Here is a 7,079-nt window from a genome sequence, read left to right on the forward strand (position 1 = left end):
CGCAGGTCGTGAATGACCTGTGATTTACTCCTATAAAATGTCTGTAGCAGTTAAAATGGAAATGTGACAATCCCTGAGGCTTTGCTATGGATAAAGTTCCGCTTCACTTGTCTGTGCACGTGCGTGTGTGTGTGTGTGTGTGTGTGTGTGTGTGTGTGTGTGTGTGTGTGTGTGTGTGTGTGTGTGTGTGTGTGTGTGTGTGTGTGTGTGTGTGTGTGTGTGTGTGTGTGTGTGTGTGTGCACGTCTGCAGTTGTGTTGCAAGCTGCATGCTCCTCCATGTGTTGGCATCCATAACCTTGGGAGCTCTCCTTCCTCTAAGCATCATGGGATGGCTCAGAGGACAGGGAATTAACCAATCAGCCATTAGGATCACCCCAGTAAAGTGACCCTGGAGAATGCCCCCACCCCCAACTCTCTCTTCATCTCCTCTGTCCTCATCACCTTATTCATGTGTTCACACAGGCTGCACACACCCGTCCACTCAAGATATTCCGTGCGAAAATGCATATGTAAGACTCTTATATCTGGGACAGTAAAAAGTCGAGTATAAGCGACGTGCTGCAGCCCGAATTAGACTCACCATGAGGCCAGTAGCAAAGAGGGAGAGGGCTAGAGCAAGTGAAGCATGAGAGCGAGGTGAGGATGGCGAGAACAGACATAAATCTTTAGAGGGCGCGAGACAGGATGCCGGGGAAAAAGTGCAAACTCAAGCCTTTTCTCCAGCATTAGCATGTGTGTCATGTGCATCACTTTTACACAAGTCTCCTCTATGTGAGTTAATAATTCACAGGGAATTTGGTCCATAACACATATAAATAGGAATGCACAGTGGTGAAGTGGGGTTTGCATGTTCTCCCGGTGAGCCTCGGTACTCCAGTTTCTATCTCAAAACATGTGAGGCTAAATGAATCAATAGATGTGCCTTCACTTCCAGTGAGCTGGGATTCATGTGGCCCCACTCACCCAGTTGAATAAAGGGTATAGATGATGGATGAAGAATGCAATGTCAAATAATCATCTTGAAGCTCGTTGTCAATGCTATTTGTAGTTGTACCCTTTACTGGCTGGGGTGTAAAGTCAGCTCTGGTATTTACTCATATAGGATCAGTGCTCCGGCGGTCATCTGACTGGAAAAATTTAAAACCTTCTCCTTGAAATGATCTATCTGGTTGTGCGCATTAGCTGGAGCTATGCTTTCTTCAGTACTAGTTCAGTACATGGATATGACGAATTACAAATTAGTCCCATGATGCTGACAGACTGCTTGTGGTACTTTGCATGGAGAATGGGTGGTGTTACCAAATCTCTAATTTGTATCCCAGCAGCAGACCCGAGAGAATCCTGGCAGTAATCCAGAGATATAGTTCACTGCAGTTGTCCAGCCTTGAGAAGATGAATGAAGCTACTTTCCCCGCTTCAGTGAGGCTTCGGGTGGGATGTTGTTTAGCAGTGAAGGTTTTCAGGGAAAGGTTTGATGCACATTAAATCACTTTCACGGCATACTTTTTTTTTGTCCTCACGACGGCCACATCCACATGACGTAAAAAAAACAATCTTTTTTTTCTCCCCAGCCTTCTCCAAAAACAATCACTCCACACCGCAGCAGCCACATGCCTGCATTTCCCTTTGTCTCATATTGTCTTTTGACGACCTAAACCAGGGGTCTGCAACCTGAGGCTCCAGAGCCAAATGTACTTCCTATGTATCGACTGAGGATTTCTGAAAATTATATGTTGAACTATTTTTTCAATGTAATTTGCATAACTGGCATATTTTCAAAAACACTCTTGCAGCTAAACTAGTTAAAATGAGCTAAAACTGCAAAAAAACAACAACAACAAAAAAACAGTGTTAAAAAATAAAAGGCTACAAACTGCTTAAATTTCTAAAGACCAGGAAAAAGTGTTAGAAGGAGGATTGGTCTGGAAAAAAAAAAATCCTTGAAACTGTCCAGAAGGCAAAAATAGTGCAAAAACAAGTGAAACAGATAAAATGGTAAAAACAACCAAACTCGCTGAATCAGTTCATCGGCTAAAAGAGTCAAAACTGCTACAAAATCTAAAACAGCAAAAATAATTAAAACCTGCAGTCATGAAACATCATGAAACGTCATGAATGTCTACCAAGCAAAATTACATAAATAACTCTATATGTCATGTAATCTATAATAAAACCTATTTTGTGGCTCAAGACAAGTTTTATTTGGTGGAAAATATTGTGAAAACTGCTTTTTTTTTTTTTTTTTTGCTCATAAAGTTGCAAACTCCTGCCTTATTACACTGTGTATTCTGACAACTTTTGTCAGGACCAAAATTAAGCTGCGCTACAGTAACTCGCCTGTTGGATGGGACCGCGCTGGTGACACACTCCTCATGTGCACAAACCTTCACCTCCCTTACTGTCACTCAAACTCACATCGACAGACTTGCCCTTTTTTTTTTTTCTTTTTTCTTTACTTCTAACGAATCAGCCTTGAGGACAAAATGTCCACTTCCTGCCTATTATGTCACGCTTACTAACAGGTGCCATGATGAGGAAATTATCACGTTTCACGTGCTAGTGGTAATAATGTAATGGCTGATGGATGTACATTGAAGCTGTTTATGTTGCCCGTCATCTGTGGGGGGGGGGGGGGGGGACTGTAATGAGTCATGAAGGAGCGCCACACTTTTTGCATGAGAGCCTCAGTCTGGATCAGTGTTGAATACACCCTGAATACACACAGAGGGAGCAAAAGCCGTCGCCATTGCAGAGCCAATTACTAAGTCATAGCAGAACAGTGTCTGTGAGGGTCAGTAACGAGCATACAGCAGCCTCTTTCTGTCAGAGCACGGCTCGGGATAAGGGCACGGATGCACATCCAGTGGACAAGCCTGGGGGACAGAAGACAAAGACACACACACACACACACACGCACACCCTGACGCATACACACCTGACACACACTCAGAAGACAAATGAACTACCAAAATTAGCCAGCAGAGAAGAGGCATATTTCCTCCTCTGCAGACTTTACCTTTTGGTTCTATGTGTGAGTGTGTATGTCTAAGTGTGTGTGAGTGATCCAGTAGAGTGAAGGGGGTTGGGGGGGGGGGGTACGAGACGGGGCGGGAGCTTTATATCTGAGGTTGCTGGATGCAGCAATAATGAACACACTCTTGAGGTTGCTTAACTAGCATCGTGTCAGCCTAGCACTCCATCACAGTGACTCATTGGGTACGGGAGCAGCAGTGGGCCCCATCACACACACACGCATGCACACGCACACGCACATGCACACGCAGATGCACTCGGTCCATGCACAAATATGCTGACGTGTACGGGCTCCAACAAATTAAGACACATTACAGACTTAGTTTCTTTTATACCATCTTTGTTTTACACGCACGCACGGACGCACGCACTTACACAACACACACACACACACATGCACACTCAGATGCCCTCACATATCATCTGGAACAGAATGGGGCCACACACAAAGTGGGCTGCATCTGTTGGGGCCGCAGCGCCGCTGCTCCTGCTGCTGACACCACATACGGAGCAGGACTGGAAAGCTCACCTGGCACTCTGCAAAGCAAATGTGTGAGTCGACTGTTGTCAAGATTAACTACATTATAATGAACCAAAGATAAAATAAAGCTGAATTACCATCTTGTGGTTTTATACCTCTGTCAACTAGTTAGGTCACAATCTGAAATATCTGCTCTGGCATACATACAAAAGGACCACAGAGAAATGTCATTAAAGCTTTGCATGTATGTTTTCAGACTGCAGGTATGTATGCCAAGTCATAGAAACCTTAACCTTCGATAACAGAAATATAATAATACTTGAGATGGAGTGAATGGTGAGTACTGAGTTTGTAGGAATATCCTCAAGGTATTCAGGAGATATTACCATTAAAAAATGGGACCAACGTACAACCTAAAAACTCAATGCCTCGGGCTTAATGGCGGCCCTGGGGAGGACGAGGAGTAAAGTCTTTTCAGAACTAAAATCAGTCTTTTTCCTCACTTTGGGATAAAATGATGCAAACTTTACATCAGAGGGAACCTTGTGCCATTATGAAAATACACTTTCATGCTCTGGTGAGTTGTGTATGCCATTAAACGTATGGAATATTTGATTTACATCTTCATTTGAGAAATACCTACGAAAGCTTGATGTACCAGACACAGTGAATATTGACGTGTAAATGGGTTAGTTAAAATATTAACAAGACTAATTCGTCTTCTGTTTGTCTGCCACTCCCCTGAAGGAGTACTCGGATCAACGATGACCTTTGGTGACAACAGTAAACAAACAGAAAGTACAAACATCACATCCGATCTTATTTAATCATAATTACTCCGAAGCAACAGAGGTGATGGATGGATGCACTTCTCGTCACACGATGACGAAAACATCCCATTCATACATTGCGACTACTGGACAGCTCATTGCTGATTTGCTGAGCAGCTTCCAAAACAACAACATCAACAAGCCAGCTCAAGTGCCAGTCAGACATTGGAGTTTTCCCATTTTAACACCAAAGCCAGATATTCATGAACCTTTTTTTTTTCATTACTGATTAATGCTAAAGATCTGGGCCATTCTTTTAAGAGGTTAAAGTAACTGAGTGTAAATCTTACATTACTGTAGTTAAGAAAGATTTTACTCCTCTTTAAAATTTAGAGTGTAGTCTACTGCATCAGTTTACTTTTTTCTTCGATGGCACTATTGCTGAGTCAATTCCAATTGTTTGAGAGTGGAAAGAAAACTGACAGAACCAATGTTTCCACATTTTTCTCACAGAACTATACATATTTTTTTCTAATCTTTTAATATATCCATATTGGATGGATGGATGATAGAATCTATTTCTATGGGAATCAAATAAAATACCGCACAACAGAGCCTTTTTATTTTATCCCCGGTGTGGTTTTTGTGTGGAAATATTTGATAAATACATGAAGAGAATTTCTTGCTGGACTCTTTGTGTTGTTTACGCGAACGTACTGTAACCGTCTCTCCTGGCTGGAGAGTGCTATCAACCTATCTCTATCTTTCTCCATCAGTTTTAAGATTAAAGATGCTCCCATCATCTGGGCAAACAGAGAGGACCATGAAATCTTGAGGCTCATTCATCTTCATCCAGCATTTTTTTTTTTTTAATAGCCGTCTCTACATCTAAGCCCCTATTCTTATTGCTTTCCATCCTCCCTTTCAGAGAACTTCTTATGCAATGTAAGAGTGTGGCATTCTGTCAATTTAATCTGGACGTGATGACGTCTACATGTCTGTGACAGAGGGAGGGGAGGAGACGGAGGGTGGAGTTAGGCCGAACTACACAGCTGAACTTTTAATCCTCTTAGCATCCCCAACTATCCATCTCTCATTCATCCGTCTGCTATATGTCTGCATTTGAACTATCCGTCTACTTACTGTATCCATCTGTCCATTTTATGTGGCGCTGAATTGCCTTCGTGGCCGAGGTGAATATGTTTCACATGCTTCCTTCTGTGAATCTTCTCTCTTCCTGCTTCGCCGCATCACTCAGACTTCCTCTGTCCTCCCTGCACTCCCTCGTTTCTGCTCCTGTTTCTGGCCCTTCTGCACTGTTCCCTGTGTGCCCTCTCCATCTTTCATATCCCCCCCAACAAGGTCGTTCCCAAGGACGGCCTGCTCCCAGCATCCCCTGCCTGATTGGCCGATAGGCATTAAAGGGCCGGTTCCCCCGTGGAACACATGGTTCGACTTCAGCTCTGCTACAACACTGTCATCCGTCCCATCACTCCTGAGACCTCTTACTGTACTGGCCAAACACACACACACACACACACACACACACACACACACACACACACACACACACACACACACACACACACACACACACACACACACACACACACACACACACACACACACACTCTTTCAGGTTCACATGTATCAGCGAGCGCGGTGACGCAACCGACACAAGATGCTGACAATACATCTTCCAAGATCACGTTCACAAACTGCCCTGTTTTTTGGGGTTTTTTTGTATCAGCTTGGGGCCTCTTTGCTCTACTACACATGACAGGTCAGTTATCAGTGACAAAAGATGCCAAACTGCAAGCATGCCAATGCACACTGGCAATGAAATATAAAAAAACAAAAAAACACTTGATCTGTGCCTACAGACAGCCAGCACAGTTTGAACTGAGCAAACCTTTTCCTCCACGATAAGTGAGCGTGACACACTACAAGCTCAGCAGACCTGAAAAACACAAAGCAAACAGCTTCAAAGCAGCTTAAGCAGAAAAACCGTCAGCGAAAAATGGCCTCCACGGAGAACACATTCAGTCAAATGTGCTGCCTGGAATGGGAAGAGGATTGGAGCGTGCTGGATGAAACATAGCAAGAGACCGATTCTGAAGGAAAAAAGAAAAAAAAATACCTAAGAGATTGAGTGCACCACTTAATAGGTTTTAAAGTCTCCATCTAAGGTGAAAAGCTCATCTGCTAATGTGCTGAATAGTCAGAGTACTCAAAAGCCATTTTTCTCACATCGTGGTGACATCACTTTCAAAGCAATTTGATATTAGGGCATCTAATACGAATGACTTTGCTCTGTTAAGTACTTCCAAAAAAGCTTGTAATTATGAGCAATATTTCATAACGAGGACAATGTGGCCAAACCAGACATAAAAAAGACCTCCAGATATTAACAAATTCAACCTTGAATCCTTGCTGTACTTGTTTTTGAAGAAAGGAAATCCTATTGAGATTCTTATCCAATATATAAAAAGTCGCACGGGAGTATTTATTCAACACCTCAGTCACACTACATGCTCCTCATCAAGACATTGTGACCCACTAGTTTTTTACAGACATGCCTACTGTTTTAGTACCAATTCTAAGTTACTAACCAAACACTGGTCGTTGCTGAGTTTCATTCTGTGTTTCAGGTTCACACTGAGCCAGACTCCAGCTTCATATTTACCGGTACTACAGAAACCTGATAATATCACTCAACAAGAATAAGTGTTCATTCCCGATGACTTCTTCAAAGCACTGAGACACTTATTCTACACCCACACAGATGTTTCCT

Source organism: Blennius ocellaris (assembly GCF_963422515.1).
Source record: "Blennius ocellaris genome assembly, chromosome: 8".
Taxonomy (NCBI): Eukaryota; Metazoa; Chordata; class Actinopteri; order Blenniiformes; family Blenniidae; genus Blennius; species Blennius ocellaris.